The following is an 18,123-nucleotide window of genomic DNA, read 5'->3' on the forward strand; positions in this document are numbered from 1 at the left end:
GCAGCCAAAGAATCGGATCAAGACCGCATCAAGAAATTCCTTACAACAAGAGACTGTGAGTGGATTTTCAACCCATCTCATGAATCCCACTTCAGCGGTATATGGGAACGACAAATAGGTACCATCAGACACGTTCTTGACTCCATGCACTATCAACTAGGCATACAACAATACATATGTGACTTGCTGACAATTCTCATTGTAGAAGCAAGCGCCATCGTCAGCTCCAGACCTATAACAACAGTATAGTCAGATGCAAATGATCCCCAAGCTCTCACCCCAAACATGCTACTCACCATGAAGACTCAATCGCCGACCCCGACACCAGGCTCATACGTCCAACAAGACCTCTACATTAGAAAACTTTGGCGATGCGTACAGCATCTAGCTGGTCAATTATGGATACGATGCAGAAAACAATATCTACAAAACCGTCAGCAATGACCAAAATTGAACAAATCTACAATCAATGTCAAAGAAGGAGACGTTGTTCTTTTGAGAGAGAAAACGACGCAAGAAACAGCAGGCCCCTCACTCGCTTAGTAGAAGTTTACACCAGCAAAAACAACAAAGTACGCAAAGTGGACGTCATGATCTACAAAGATGGTGAACATCGAATCTAACTTTGACCTATTAGCGAATTAGTTTTGATTGAAAGCACAACTTGAACTCTGTGATTGAATTCGATGAACACTATATACGGACTCTCAGTATGAACCCTTACGTATAAACTCCTACCTTTTAGAATTTACTTAGATCTAAAATATGAGTAGGCATTTATTCTATTTGAAACTTATGATTTGTAAAATAATAAGCTTACCGCGCATTTTTAGACGGGGAGTACGTTGGCTTGCTCCTTCATGACCCGAACAAGATATTCAGAAGATCGTCCTCTATCTTTCTTAAGACTCTCTGCAAAAAGTTCAAGAAACTTCTTGGTAAATTAATTAAAATGATACAGATTTAATTACAGCTACGCAGATACATTTGCTTCCACTGTCTTAAAGCAAGTACACATGCCTCATCGATCTGACAAACTTTCCAGCCAAAAGTAGGACTGTAGGCGCAACGCACTGTTGAAAATAGCCTTTACACTTCCGGTTTAGCAACGGTTTGTCAGCGGTTCGTCACCGGTTCAATGGCTGATCCGACTGGACCGGAAGAGAACCGTCGGTTGTTTACTTAGCGATACGTTACTTAACCGTCAGCTTATCCGCTTCGTAGGCCGACGTATACGACATGGCTTAAATGTCCTTTAACCGGCATGGTTAAGCCCAACTTATACATCGGTTAGGGCCACGTCGGTAACGTTGAATCAAATACTCGTAACCCGTTCACAACCTCAAAATTCTGCCGAAACTTTGTATTTGTAAAACCACAGTACTTGCTAGCATAACGTCATTTACCAGTTGTGTAACATAAGCTAGGTATCCGTATCTGCGCGTGTGATTTTTTCTGGGATTTACAGGACATAGTTCATGATTGCTTTATCAATGAGGTATGCTACCTCCATGCTACCTCCACGCTGCATTAATGTAGAGAGTGGCAGCGAGACCTGACTTCTACTGTAGCCTATATTCGCTAATAGAGTGAGCTTATCTAGGCATGGATGTCTATTTTTTACATCCATGATGTAGGCCAGTTTGTGGAGGGACAGTGTGTAGGCCTACGTTTCGAGTATCCTTCAACCAACGGAATGGCTATATGCCGTGAAACACACACGTTTCATAAATTACAACATTTAATGTTTGTCAGTCAGGCAGTCTGTAAAAGAAATCTTACACTGCATACCAAACGTCGGTTTCGAAACTATCGGGAATCGAGCGCAGTCTTATATAGAGCGCTCAATCTGGGGGGAAGCTTTATGACCACAAATGTAGTCGACTTATCACTTCAGACTAACAGGATCAATGTGAAAAAGCAAAAAAGCAAGCAACGCTACCAGGAGGCAACCGGTAACCAGTTTATTTCATATGAGTGATTATTTACTTCGATCATAGACGTGTTTTAGAGGGTCTATGCTTCGATGCGAAGACAAGTATCAGTGACAAGCGTAATATACAGTATGGCCACATGGTTCGTTGTCCACACGTGCAGCCTCATCAGCTTGATCTGTCGAAGGTGATTAAATGTGTGTCTGATTAGCCTTAGCTATCAAGTGCTGGCACGCACAAAACACAAAACTTTCAGATGATCACACCACAGATCCAATTTTAAATGCTGGGAAAATGCCAGGTACGCAACAAATGTGCATGAGTTAGGTATATAAACTGGTCCGCAGCACAAAATCTCAAGAACCATATTGCAGGGACTGACGCAAAATTTATCTCTTTACTAATTCTGTCAACAAAAAACACATTGATTACACAACAAATAAGGATGAGCGCAACACATCTCTAAACCGAAGCAATCCGGTTATTTCGTATCAAAGCATTTTTCGCTCGGATGTAAAATTTTCGAAAAACTGACGCCAAATTTCTCTCCCTACTTGTGCTGTCAATATTAAAACACATTGATTGCACAGCAAACAAGATAAAACGACACACCGTACCGAAGCAACCCATTTAAGTTCTCTAAATGCAACTTTATTTCGTAATTCACAACGCTTTGTAAAATTGTGTTCAGTCTTTTGTAAACGTGGAGTTTTTTACAAATCCCTGTTTCAGATTTGCGACTATTCATCAAAGTTTGGGTTGACGTTATGATTGGGAAATGAATCGGATAAGCATGAAGACATGCGTTTACGGTAGTTCTCTTTTTGGAGGAGGTGATTGCCCTGTAATGGCCATTTACTCGGTTTCAGATAAACATAGGAGGTGGAGCATGCAGACATATTTGCAATCGGAACTGCCGATTCTTTATTTTGTTTTGGTAGTCCTATAGAATATAGTTGCATTTTGCCAAGGTCGGTGCCATTAACTTTACCGAAAGCGACATAGCCATTCAGTCGCCCGAGATATAGTCTTAAACTGCAGAACTTGCAATTGTTTCTTTCGACTTGCTGATTCCTGCTTCTTCAAGGGCACGTGTGACAACGTAATTGTGGGATGAGCTACTACAAGATCATGTTGAAATTTTGCAACGATGGCGACGTCATGACTCAAATTATTAAAATAACCGCAAATGCCTTTGCTCAAAACCCTATGGCTTGCCTACGAACCTGACCTAGTCCGACAAAGCTGCACGAAAACAACGTTTTCAACGCCAGCTTTTTCATTTACCCGTGATAACCAAGCCTTGCCATTCCGGGAACGTTTACTCGGTTGATCTTCGGCATTGTTCGGCAATGGTCGGTTACCCATAGCTACAGGGTATCATTCATAGTCGGATAGACACGATTCAACCGTCGGGGAAATCGGATGGATATCGTGACATCGTCATCGTCGCTTGCATCAATGACGGCATCGGAAGATATTTCAATTCACAAAGGTGAAACAGCCCAAACTGCGGTCAAATTAATAAGTAGCCATAACTGTCAATTTTACTTGTGGTCAGCTAATCATAAGCTTGCCGCACCGGACGTTGTCAGTTTCTTTTCGCGCTGGCTTTGCTCCGAGTCATCTATTTTGCATTGGTCGATCTCTCATTCACATTTTGGAAATGGCATTGTCACTGTGTCAATCGTTCAAGTAGAGCAAGCTTTGAAAATGCAAACACTGACTGCAAAATTAAAATATGATCATGGAGGTAACTGCGCGATACGATATTGCATTGTTCAGTACAAAGAGACACTGACGTGCGGATAAAGAAACAACGACGGACGTGAAAACTTGAGTAAGTGAAGATTTTTTGGCTATCGGATATGTTGTCGAGTTGATTAATCAGATATCGGCACATGAAAACGGTATCGGGCTCGATACGCTAACAAACCCTTTGAGTGAACACTACATACGTACTGCCGGAATCAGTAGGAGGGCTTCGTATCTTGGCTAATCTAAAACAGGCAAAACATTTACACTGTAAAGAAGTACCGGGCCGTTTGTTAAAACACGTATTACCACCCGACAAAATCGCTACATTTACGAATCTCTGAGTAGTTTCCCAGTCTACCCATCATGGAAAGGAACTGGCGAGTGAACAAAAGAGAATAATCGATCTGGAACAAGCCTTTGTTTATCAGCTAATCCCAATTAACGAGGATCATTTTCATGAAATTTGAAATAATTGTGATATTAGCCGTCTCCGCAATGCGATTTTCACCTCGTAGAAATTTGGATAGGAATCCTAACTGATAAGGGCACAAAAGTAGTTTTAAGGGGTACACCCACCTTCCTTGAGTGATTTTGGTCATTTTTTGTTTTATGATAAATTTTGAATCCGTGTAATATATAGCCTTTGAGTGGACGATAAGTTTGAAACCATAACATACTCGGAAATGTGTTAGATTTTAACAAAAATGAACATTGTGGGCCAGTTCGCGTGCCAATCGTTTATCTTATGTCTTAAGGTAGATAAATACCAAATTGGTCATTTATCTGTCAAATTTCAAAATTGTCAGAGAATACGCCTTGAAATCAAGCCCATCATTGAGCTGTGTCGCTCATTCATAATAAGTAATGGTTTCCGTGTAATACACGATTTTTAAAATTCAAAACATATGCACGTGGCTATCCCGGTCAAATCGGGGAGCTTTTGTAAACATTGTGGACACATTTGCATTCCTATTTGCATAATTCCCCTTGAATGACACAGCGTTGCGTAATTTACATAGTGACGTTGTTGGGCTTCTGCAAAACCCATGATCACTCCCACCTGTCAACAATAAACCGTAACAATAATGTTTGTTGAAGCACCGTCCCTCCACCCAGGAGGGACGGTGGTTGAAGCCTAGTCCAATAAGTCAGTTTTCGACATACGGAAGTGTTTCCGCTCAAAACGCATTTCGGCCAAAAACTACCTGTTTATGGGTATGTTTCACGTCTAAGCTTATCCATACCGGATAAGAGACAACTGTTCTCCATCCAACTTAATATTACGACCTCAAAACCCCAAACGTCCAATTATGTTAACATTTTACACGTGAGTCGACATGCAACAAAGTTCCACACTCAAAATTCTTCGATCCTGCTCTGAATGAAATTAGGGTATGAAAAACTACCAAAAACCACGACTTTTCTGGTATATAATGTCGGTCAATACAATGTCCGACATTCAAAAACTGTTCCCAGAATCCCAACCTATGATGCAGAACGCCAAATTTCTATGTCCGTTTCTGATTATATTCCGCATATCTGCTCAAGTCCGACATCCAAAATTGTACCTACTCCGGACTAATTTGAGCCGAAAAAAACGAACATCTTTTTCTGATAAAGTGATTGTGTTTTACACATCGGTCAACCATGGTCAAACTCGGTAAAGTTCGCGTTGTAAGCTTATGCACCTTCCTCATAGCATCTGAACGTAATCACAGTGAATAAAGATTACGTTCACGTACCTCACCAAGGGTTTCAGTGTCGTTTTATTTTGGAAATGGTTGCGATGTCATACAATTTGACAGTCGATCGGGCGATATCCCCCACGAACTCTCTTGAACTCCCCGGATTGTACGCGAAAAAATATGCCGACCGCTCCTCGGACCCTATCGGCAAACGTTGCCAGGGTATTCGTCGATTGTTTTACATTACGTTCGAATGACCTTGCTTTGGTTTGGAATCTCCACCCTCTGACCGGAGCTCAGAGCAATTCAAAAACCTGTTTGTTGAAGGCACGATAAAGTTGCTGCGCTACTTGCCAAAATACGGAAACATCGTCGGTACCCTCCAAACTTCGTATGATAACCCTAATTATACAAGTAAGTTTAGGCTATACCTCGAAAATACCGATAGTTGTGGTTGGAGGATGAACTAGCCGCTTTGCGGTGCTTGACGGTTCTAGTCATTTATTAGATTACTTCTCACAACTTGTGAACAATAAACATTAGTCCGATGTATCTGGGGGAACGTAGGCAAGCTTATATTATGAATTAGGACACGTCCGATCTCAGTAATGACTCATCGTCATTTTTTTTTTGCCTGGTAAAGCCATTAGCTCTGGCGACGTGCCGAAACGAAGGCTCCAAAAATCGGTAGTTTTCCGTGATTTATTTTATTTATTTATTTTATTTTTCTCGGAACTTTTCTTTGAACAATTGTCATTCCCGATCGACATTATCACTAGGTAATAAAATATGCCTGCGTTTAGGTTAATGCACGTTTAATTATCAAATACCGTCGCGTCGAAGTAACAAAACAGGTTTTTTGCGTTTTTTCTCGAATTGACGTGGTCTCTATGCAAAGTATAGTCTGACATTCAAACTGACCCCGTCTCAATCAAACTAGGCCTACTCCGAAAATCCAAAAATTACGTCTTTTCTGATAACACTTTACATGTTCGTCTGCACCTAATGAAGTCCGACATTCAAAATCGATCCCGCTCCGAACTAATTGCGACTGACGATAAAAATGTCAGATGACTTTTATGTCTGCATATGCCCAGTGAAGTCTGGCAATCAAAACTGTTCCCGCTTTATACTGTACGGTTTAAAGCATGCAATGAACATTACGTTCCTGTACGTCACCAAAAGTTTTCTGCCTTTTTTGTGAGAATGGTTGCGACGTCTTTTTGTTTCGACAGTTGAGCGAGCAACATGCCTCTCAGTAGAAATTAGAAATAATATGCCAATAGTTCGAACTTTTAAAGCGACAAAATATCGCACCGGTGTCTGCTCTGCCCGGTTTGGAAAAGCTTATCGTTATGTAAATTCTATGCGGGTAAAGAGGGAACGTGATACGGGTAACGCACGTAAAGTTTTGCTATATTACATTAGAATGATGCTGTGATTTACAATGTAAACACAATGTTGACCTAGCATTTGTTTTTCAATCTGTACCGGCGCTCTTATAGAGCAGACCACGGTCCCTCTATCACGACAGTTATATAGAGAAGACATAATTTGTCATTGGCGGACTGCTAATGAAATGAGTCGAAGTCCAGGGTCGAAGTAAATCTCGATTGAAAAGTATGCGATATTTCACAGCACAAATTCATGTCAGTATAGCTTGAAAACGATTGAGATGGAATAAGGTAATTATACACTTATGCAATAAATTTAAAGAAACCAAAATAGAAAATAATAGAATTATTTCCATGGACTTGAAAAACTTAAACAACCACGAAAGTGCTTTTTTCGAATCACCAACTGCTTTTTCCTGTTTATAAACTCAATCACGCGGACAAACAGCGTGCTGCTGGGTTGTCTATCATCGTTATTATAGTAGTTCAACGGCCAGTCGCCACCGAAGAACGACGAATGCTCGATTCAACATATCAGAAAACGCGATATTCAACTGTTTGACTGAAGTTCACGTATTTCTTTACTTGTACAAGACTCGAACCTCACGATTTTAGAATGACGCATTCAGTTATAAGCAGTGTGCGAAATTAACGTCGGTCCGACGGTCCGAGACCGACAGATTTCCCGTCGGGCCGAAGGTTTTTGGCAACATGTCGGTCCTTATGACCGACTGAAATTTGGAATAAATGATGAAAATTTGTCCGTCAAGACCTGTAACAGATGCAGATGATGACTGACTCTGAATCATGCGATTCAGACTTGAATGTCATGCACCTATCAATGTTTTTCACCGTGGGAGTGCGGGGCACAGGGGATATTGATCTCACTTCGTGTCCTGGTAGTGGGGAATTTGATCTCTATGGTACACCAGACCGGGGGTGTGGGAGATGACAATGTCGCAACATAGTAATTTTTTGTCTTGCGACTTTTTACATTTACAAAAAGTCTAACCCCTCCGATCGACGCGCATAGCACGGTGCAACTGATTACATTCAGATCAGTATGAATTACGTCCGTGCATGCAGATTCTAGCAATGATGGAATGGATTGATTTTGGTGCAACAATGTGACACAATATTATAATAATACTCGTCTAGAGAGTGTAACACTGGTAATGTTAGCATATCTGTGTCATATGATAACAACACCCAGTACTACTTCACTAGTTCCAACTTTAAGTGTTCGGAATTTACATGTACACAAATGTACATAATACAGCCCTTCGTTTTATCAAACTGACTCTATTTTCTTTGCTTTGATTTTTCATTGAAGCATTAAAAACATAAACGGTTCACAGAAGAGTTTAAGACAAAAACCTACTACGAGAACAGTGCTGTTGACTAAACATATTTGGTTTTGAACATGGAGGTATTTGTTTACCTCAAGTTTTGAACAAGGACTAGATGTTACACGACAGCCCAATTGCACTACCTGCAGTCGACAGTCAAGTTCATGTTTCGCTGCGTTTGTTTGTGGACCGCTAGAACATCTTGCTCGCTCGTTGGTCTTTAACCAAAGTTCACAAGGCCGACTCTTACCACGACATATCGTGATAACAAGTGTGCATTTTATAAAACAGAGCGACCTTATTCATTAACAGTTTTGTCGAGTTGCACTGTCTGTCGTGTATACTCTCAGAGGCCGAGAGTAGGGCTTCAAATTGTTTCGATGTATACCGTTTTACGACAGGCAGGCAAAACTCAGCGTCATCATTAGTCTGGTTCCCTGACCCATTTCCCCGGTAGAGGGCGTGGGGAAATATAGGGTCAGGTACCGGCTAATGTAAACATGGACGCTATTGGGTTAAAATAAAACAAGCTGTGATTGGATGAAAGTAACACTTGTAACTTTTTCTCATGTTTCTTGGTTTCGCACTTTCAGGCTCACTTGACACCAACTTCTTGTTTGTACAACAAAGCCGTGGAGGTAGAAAGAAAGACTTTTTACCTCCATGATTTAGCCACTGTGATTTAGCACACCTCTGATACTTTTAGAACGTCGACATGATGCCTGGCATTTTTCACGAAATTCGGACACCATTCTATCCATCGAAATCAATCGTCGTTCACAGTTCCAACAAAGTTTGCTTTCAATTAGCTGTGATATCGCAGCAGTACTTGTGGCGTGTATCGAACGTGCTCTGGTCATCGGGGTCATGCCACAGTCGGCGATGACCTCAATGACCCTAGCGCGTTCGATACACGCCACAAGTACTGCTGCGATATCATATCACAGCCAGCCTTCAATCACCTCTATTTCCCCGTACTTCTGGATTAATCCTTTCAGTTTATGTTTCCTGTCTCGTGTGCCAATGTTTTTGGTTCGGATACCAGTGTTCGAACATAATTCTGATCCAGTCGAATTTTGACCGGCGTTTTCATAGAAGCAGCCATATTTGTTGTAGCATGTTCTGTCAGGTGACTAACCTCCGCCATCTTGAACAAAATTCTGTTCAAGATGGCTACCCTGTACCTGACCCTATATTTCCCCACGCCCTCTACCGGGGAAATGGGTCAGGGAACCAGACTACGTCATCATGGACTGTAGGCCTAAATGTCGCAAAAATTACGTCTTTTAAGATTTTACGGTATCATTAACTGATTGTGTCGATGGTTTTCAGCAGTATCGAGGTCTGTCAAACTTTTCAGAGTCATTTTAATAACTTTACGTCACTGTTCTTATTAATATGCAAAAATTAATATTTGTCCGCATTTTTAGAAATTGAAATTGCGCATGCAAAATCGACGAAAACAAATCTTAGTAGGCGACTGCTAGTGTAACAATGAATAATAAAAGGCATATTCAGGACTCAGAGTACAACCTGCAAAAACGGCCATGTGTGCAACATTGATAAAATTTGTCCGCATTTCAAGCTGTGTGTCCGATGTCGCGCGCGTACAGCTATATTTAGGAACAAACGTGTAACCGTGAACAGCGCTATTGTACACAGCAATGTAGAGAACACCATTCCCCATAGAAAGTTACGATAGAAAAAAATTTCTCGCTATCATCAGCCACATGTAGCCAGTGCATGAGCCTGTATTCCCCGGCCCCTGGGTGTTTGACATCATTTTATAGTCCGAGAGTAGGGGATTTGACATGGCTAGGAAAAATGTCAAATTCTCCTGTTAGTCCCGTTGTCTCCCCCCCGGTGATGGAAAACATTGATAAATGTGTGCGCATGACCTTGAGGAAGATGAGGGCTGTGATCTTTTTCAGATTCCTGATCATGTAGATGAATATTTCATGATCATTCATTTACACTATTCTGCAATCTATGTGAAAAATAGTCCTTTGGAGTGAATACTTACTGACTCTATTGATAAAAGGATATGAAAAATTAAATATTACAACATTCAAAAGCATAGTATCGGTGGAGAAGTTGACTTTAATGGTCGTTAACAACTGCATTTATTGAGGACCGGCAGTTTTCTGTAAGGACCTGAAGCTTTGGCTTGGTGCAGGTCCTTATGACCTGAAGCTATTTTCTCTTAATTTTTTACATGCCTTTCACAAAAGTAATATTTCTGTTCAAGGGCGACACGCTTCGTCCATCGATAGTAGTCGATCGCGACCTTTCACAGGTAGCTTGTAACTGCGACCTTGTTGATTTTTTACATGATTCCCATATTCAATATGTTTTAATTTGTGATTTACGGCATAGAAATACCTGATGACGAATTTGTCGATGTCGGGACCTCAAAATAATACTCTAATAATGGGTGACCATCCTTTGAAGCAGTCTCTTCTACCGCCATGCACATATTAAAGATGTCTCTTGTAAAATTTCGTGATTGTCCTCTCTATTTTATATCGGTGGCGTTATTTTCCTATTTACTTCGACGATTTCAAATTTTAATCGTATTTTGTGATACAATCATATAGCGTTCAACAGTAATATTGGGTCAGTACACACTGAGTACGCTGGGTTTTTAACCCCCAATTTGGCAATAAAGTGAATAAGTTTGTCCAGTGACGCACATGCATAAATTTCAGCCTTGAGACAGGAAAGTGAACATCCGCGTGGTCCGACAAACGAAACTAGCTATGAAATGGCCACGACGTCGATGGCTCCTGAAATCTTTATCACATGATAGATGTTCTAACAACTACTAAACCGCGATTTGTTATCATAAACAGTAGAGTGGGCTCCCTCTACTGTCTATAGTTGAATTGCGTTAATTTGGGCATCTTTAGAGGGGACGGTGAGAGGGTAATAGAACCAAACTCATGATCTGTGACACAATTTTGTTTACTTTACTATTTTACCATGGGTTTGGTTTGTGTTGATCTGGTTGGTTAGCCGTCCCAGGGCCTGGGAACAGTAGCTGCAGGCTTGTCAAACACTAACTGGTGTCAACAGATTAGTCAATTAGGGGCTACTTATCTAACCGGTACACTGTGCCAAAAGTGACGAATCCATTGAGAATTCTTCTGTATATTGTTCTGGATACTTCAAGAATCCACCAGAATACTACAATATACATTATGTATGCCAGTGGATTCTGGTGGTCAATGGATTCTGTCGGACACGGAACAGAATCCATTGCTTAATCCATTGCAGGATTCTGCTGGATTCACGTGTTATCCATTATATATGTATTTCAGGATACTACTGGATTCTCTAATTTATAGAGAATCAAGGGACCAGTACTTTTGGCTTGATTGATTACATAATAATGGGAGGGACAGTTGCCGCATATATCCATACTTATTATTCACCAATTTTTACATAATTATCCAACACTGGCTTCGGGGGAACTGGGGTGTGGGGGTGGGTCCTCAAATAACAGTAATGCTTTGTAGCTTTTGACTCATGTATTTCTACTCATACAGGCATCACATACACCTATATATATATATATATATATATATATATATATATATATATATATATATATATATATATATATATATGTGTGTGTGTGTGTGTGTGTGTGTGTGTGTGTGTGTGTGTATACGCAATGAGTACTCTTTTTACAAGTGAAGACACCAATGTAATGATGCTTTCTACAGCAAATAGAGTACAGATTGCATCTGAAAACTATATTGCAATTAGATACACAAATCCAAGATCACTGTAAATGATTCTTCTTTATTCCAAAGGAATGTGTAAATGTTAGTAAAATAAATAAAAGGCAATATAAAGCATTATGTAAACTACACTGATTAAAAATACAGACAAAAAACATTCAGAACAATTTTCCTGAGACACATTCAAAGTTATCTTCAATACTGTAAAAAAAGAATTCCATAGCCTTGATAACTCTAATATCAATTAATGCAGTCACTTTTAAATATGCCTGAGCCTAACAGGGAGAAATATGGTTCATCAGAACAATTTGATATCTTACCATTATCATCCCTATTGACCTGTATACAAAATTTTGAAGCAATCTGTTGACCTGTTTCAGAGAAATTATTTTAAACAAAAACAGGAAAATAACCCAAAATACAACAAGCAACTAAACATCTGCTTAATTGAACCCATATGACAATTTTAAATTATAATAGAATTCATTGTTTCACGGCCTGATCTGTGAAAATAAAACCCAGTGAATCATTGTGTCCCAAACAGCAAAATAGTGAAATTAAATCCAGGTGAAAATTAATGCTCTCTACAGTATGCTGTAAATTTTGGCATATGTTAAAAGATATACATGTGTAGTATTCCTAAGTTTTGTACATTTTATTTGTGTCAATTGAGATGTGTCAGCTAATGACTGTGTAATTCACCAAATTACAAGATCAACTATGTGTACCTTTAAATATAGGAATAAAAAATCATTTCAAGAGTTTCTTGATTGAATATGAAGCACTCAAGCTATCTACACAGCAAAAAAGGCAGACACATGCCTGTAACAGAGGATAATCATTACCTGTAACAGGCCCAGAGAAATAACCTTTTTTGCAAGACCAGTAAAAACCTGTCAGATTTTAGGGTTGTGTAAATTCTGATTCATTGTGGTACAGGATTTATACAATGCTGTCAATTCTGACTGTATCAAGACCTATAATTGCAGCACTGAACCACCGGTGTGCGTACAGTGGTGTGTCAGCTACAGGGCCTGAAAATTTGGATGGATTTCAGGGTGTAAATTTGTTGTAAAAATTGGCAAATTTTGATGATAGAAGCAGAAAGAAATGTTATTGTTTGAACACTGAAAAAATTCAGACCCTGTTAGAGATCAGTGTTCACAGCACTGTGTACAGGTGCTGTAATTGGTAGAAATACAGCCATGTGTTTACAGTACTTGATACAGACATGTGCATCAGCCCCTGATAGAACTCCTTCTGTATTTGCTGACACAGACCTGTAACACAGTTTGTATCAGGGCCTGTGCAGGAACTGTCACAGGGGTGAATTTTTTTTGTAGTGTATGTTTAATTAACTCTTACTTATCACATACATGTATGTGCACTGTTAAATCGTAGCTTTTGTTCAGTTAATCAAATCTCAAAACTAGGAAAAATTGCTCTGAAAAACACAATATTGCATATCTCAGAACAAACTGATTACTGCTTCAATTATATTATCCTATGAGACCTGCATTTAAATTTTCAAAGCAATCTGACAAGCAATTTCAGAGAAATTTTGGACAAGAAATAGAAAAATACCATCAGTAACACGGTGTGGCTCACATTTGTTTCAGCATGTTTAAACACTGTAACTGCACCTTGATAAATTCTTGAGGGCACAAATCCAGATACGTCAAAGTGACAAATTTCAGCAGTACTTCAAAGATGTACTTGTGAAGTATTTGTAAGTTATGCCTTGGTTATACTAAACTTTTCTTGGTGTCAACTGACCTGTGCCAGCTAATGACTTTATATTTCACTGAACTTACAACACCAGCTCTGTGTACTACTTTTCAAGTAAAGCAATTAAAATTGAGAACAAATCAGTTGTTGACCAACAGAGGGATGATGGATAATTACTCAGAAAAGCTATGCATCACTGTTCTGTCTCACACAATTGTCACTGAACTGTTTTTATTAGGTGGTCTCTCACTGGCTCTGCCATACTTCCTCTGCAGTATGTAGTGTCTTGAATTAGAGTCATTAAGCATTCGCTGATTGAGTGTGTCTATCCTATCAAATCGTTTAGTTTGTCAGATTGCCAAAAAGGCCTGGAGGCAGTTATCCTTCTATCTTTTGGAACCTCCTCATCAGACATCAGGTCTGCAGTTACATCATTCAAGAACCCCTTCTCATCTGCATTGATCACTGCACTTCTCCTCTTTAAAATCTGTAGGTAGAAATGATAAATGATGGTTATTTAAAATAATGCAAAGCGTGAAATAAATTATGATGGTATAATACTTATAGGTCACTGTCATAATTAACAATATGGTACATTTGATATTTTAAGATCAACTCTGGTATCATGACTTACTTCTGATTTGAACATCATTATGTTGCCTTCCATTCCACCTATGCTTAGGAACATAAGGAAATTCATGTATCATTTTAACATTGGCATCCTTGACCAAAGACCTTTGAGCACATCAGAATGGAACTGTCAATTTACATAACCCTCAACTAAAGTAAGTTTTGCTTTGTTAAATTTTATTTGAACCCATTAGTACATTTGTACAATTATTGTGACAAAATTGTTGACTCTGTATATCTAATAGTGCTAACTATGCAAAGACCCCAACCCATACTACAAATATCCCATGATTCATTCTGATTTGTACCAACAGAGATTCCCTAGTCAAGCCAGGCATAGCTCACATGTGTAGAGAAAACTGTAGACTACTAAAACTCATTGTCAATTACCATTTCAAATGATTTTTCAATATCATGCATTATTTAGAGTACATATAACACGATGGGAACTAATTTGGGATAATTGGATGGTGAAGTAATGTCGATTTCATCTACAAATGTAACCTCATCTACTTTTCTTTTTACGTTACGCACTTGTTTTTATGAGTATTTTGTAATATTGCAACATTCAACTATAGGGCACCTAACATCTTTGAGAAATTTGAAAAATATGAAAATCCAATTATCCCAAATTAGTTCCAATCGTGTTATATACATTTTATATAATTTTCAAGAAATTATATAGACAGCCATACAGAAAAGTTTGAAGTATAATAGAGATACTTGAAGCATGGACTGACTGTTGTTGAATACTGTTCAATAACTGTCAGTCCAGCCACTAAGTAAATACTAGTTCAAAACTATATCCTTGTTCCCAGCGGGTGCAACACTGAAGCTGTTTTGACTATGCAAAATGTTTTTATCAAAAAATGTATATTAAGTTACATTTTGTGAAATAAGGCAAGAGTTTCTTGCACACAGTTGGTTGTTCCAAAAACAGTTTCGTATAATGTTAATAAAAGATAAAACTATGGTTTTTTAGCACATTGTGTAATCTGGAACATGTTATCAGAGCATAAGCTTGTTTCATCTTTCAATATTAAATTTGCAACAAACTCTTTGACATGAGTTTGTCTTGTGATATTGTTTCAAAGTTGTGTTCCCAGGCAAGGTTCATAAAATACACTTCATGGATTCCTTCAACAATATTTTTGGCCAGTTAAAAGCTGTTAAAAGTGTTAAAAGCTCATCCTGAGTTTGACTATGCTATTATTGTATGTTATGTTATGTTATGTACATTTGTGTTTTGAACTCAATCTAAGAGCCCCTTAAGTTGTTTCAACACTACAGATAAAGTATGGCATAAACTTCGCCTCAGATCGCCTCTGTATCGTTTCCAACATTGCTGTCGCCTCAGTTTGTTTATTTTTTATATCGTTTCATTACCGCCTCTGTATCAGCCTAAACATCGCCGCTGCATCGTATCAAGTCAATTTCATGGTCCCAATTGGACACGGCATATTATTCACTCAAAAATGCAACAGCAAAGTTGCCGCCTTCGAAATTTCGCCGCCTGGCATTGCCGATGTTTTTGAGAGTAAAGGTATACAAAATGAAAGATCAAATACATGTGTCCGACCCCATATGTGCGACATTATCCATTCATGAAATGTTGCTTCAACACACAAAAATGGGAACAAAGTTGAAACATATTGTGATTATAATGCGCTTCTTTTACGAATTGCTTTTATTTGATATGAAGTTTGTATACCGTTTTATTTGCGAACATTTTGTAACAAGATAGCACTCTACCAGGGACAGACTTTAACGGTTGCAAGTGAAAGTCGCGTTTGGGCAACTGCAACTGAAACACGAGTACCGGTTGCCCGATGAGACAAGTGTCAAAAAATGACGTGGGACAACTTTTCCATTGACTAGAAACCCAGAAATGTGTGGTACTGTGTGGCGGATGACCATTTTAAATGCTGAAATTAGTATTAACACAATTGGAACTATTTTGTGATTATAAGATCTTGAGCATTTTGTTGTAATCTATTTAAAAATCACGAATCTAACAGTGTTTTTGTGTGGAGATGAGGGCAAATTTTATAAATTATTGATAATTGCACAATCATCAAATACATCTATGACAAATTATACATTTTGGTCTAGCTTTTCGCACTCTCAGGAAAGGAGAACCCATTAAATGTAACTGATTTGTCAATTTTGTTTATGTTTAAGTGAAAATACAAATTTCCTTTCCAAGGCTGATTTGTAGGCATTTGCTTTTCTCACCGAACGATGCATGATAAAATTTTAAATTTTCGATGGTAAAATGGCCTTCTACCTCTACCCAAATCAGTTCTGCTGTAGTGTATGTTTTTTTGGAGATCTCTCTTTGAAATGATGTGGTAGATGTTAAGAAAATGACTTGTACATTTATTTATTTCATATACAAAGAAATGAGACCTGGTAAATTTGATAAAACTACCCTTTTCTTGTGCTTGTGCTAATTAATGCTGAAAAATTTTAAAAAATCACTGAATTATTTCAGCCCTGCTATTAAAAATGAACTCTTTTTGGTAGATGCAAAGAAATGTAATCAATATCATCTGTCTGTTGAAACCTTAAAATATAACGGCAAAAACCAACAGTTTTTGTCTGGAATCTTTAGGGACTGTGCAGAGATGTCTTTGCAGCTTTCCGAGGAGACTCTAAATCTTTTAGAGACCACACTGACATGACCTTGAAACTTTCAGGGACCACCCAGATGAGTCCTTAAAACTTTCAGGGACCACCCAGATGAGTCCTTGAAACTTTCAGGGACCACCCAGATGTGACCCTGAATCGTTCAAGGACTATCCTGGAGTGACCTCGAAACTTTCAGGGACCTCCCGGATGAGTCCTTGAAACTTTCAGGGACCACCCAGATGAGTCCTTGGAACTTTAAGGAGCCACCCAGATGTGACCCTGAATCGTTCAAGGACTATCCTGGTGTGACCTCGAAACTTTCAGGGACTTCCCGGATGAGTCCTTGAAACTTTCAGGGACCACCCAGATGAGTCCTTGAAACTTTCAGGGACCACCCAGGTGTGACCCTGAATCGTTCAAGGACTATCCTAGTGTGACCTCGAAACTTTCAGGGACCACCCGGATGAGTCCTTGAAACTTTCAGGGACGACCGAGATGAGACCCTTAACCTTTCAAGGACTATCCTGATGTGACCTTCGCTCGTCAGCTTGTGCATTCACAAGCATTACTTGGTAAAGCTGACAGGCAGACGAATCACTGAAAAGATTTGGTCCAACTTCCTGCACATACAGCGTCAATATTCATGACGGTCGAAGCTAAGATTATGTAATGGCTTAACACAGCGTCCTCATCGCTCCCATGTGTGACTGGTCGGCCGGCTCCAAAACACGTCTTTGCATATTTATCACGCGACGAGATCTACAAGGCATGTTCTTCCTGGCATAAATGTGATAAACTGGGCAGTGGCTGAACCTTCAGTCGACTTAGACGAGCAAGCCTTGACGATTAATGGTAATTTACTAGCTGGTTGAAGTATGCTGTTACTAGCCGACGCGCCGATGGTCTGAACAGTAAACAATTAATTATTCGCAAACAATCATTCATAATGGCACATTCCATTTTAACCTACAGGGGCATCTAGGATTGTGCGATTGAGTAAGGTCCCGGGTAAGGTACATGTTGCTCTTTTATGCTGTAAAGTTTCCCCACTATTTAAAAATCTATGGTTGTATCTTACAGACTTCATGATTAATTTGGAGATATAGTCGATGATACTTTGCTCATTAAGCGAGACACTGAATCGTACACAAACTAATATGGTCCCTGCTAATTTACATAGTAAAGTCACGGGTCACATTGTTGTGAGGCTCTGCATTGTTTCAAGTCGAGTGTGTAAACAGCGTGATGTCGAATGGATTTTGACTACT

Source organism: Ptychodera flava, chromosome 1, assembly GCF_041260155.1.
Source record: "Ptychodera flava strain L36383 chromosome 1, AS_Pfla_20210202, whole genome shotgun sequence".
Taxonomy (NCBI): domain Eukaryota; kingdom Metazoa; phylum Hemichordata; class Enteropneusta; family Ptychoderidae; genus Ptychodera; species Ptychodera flava.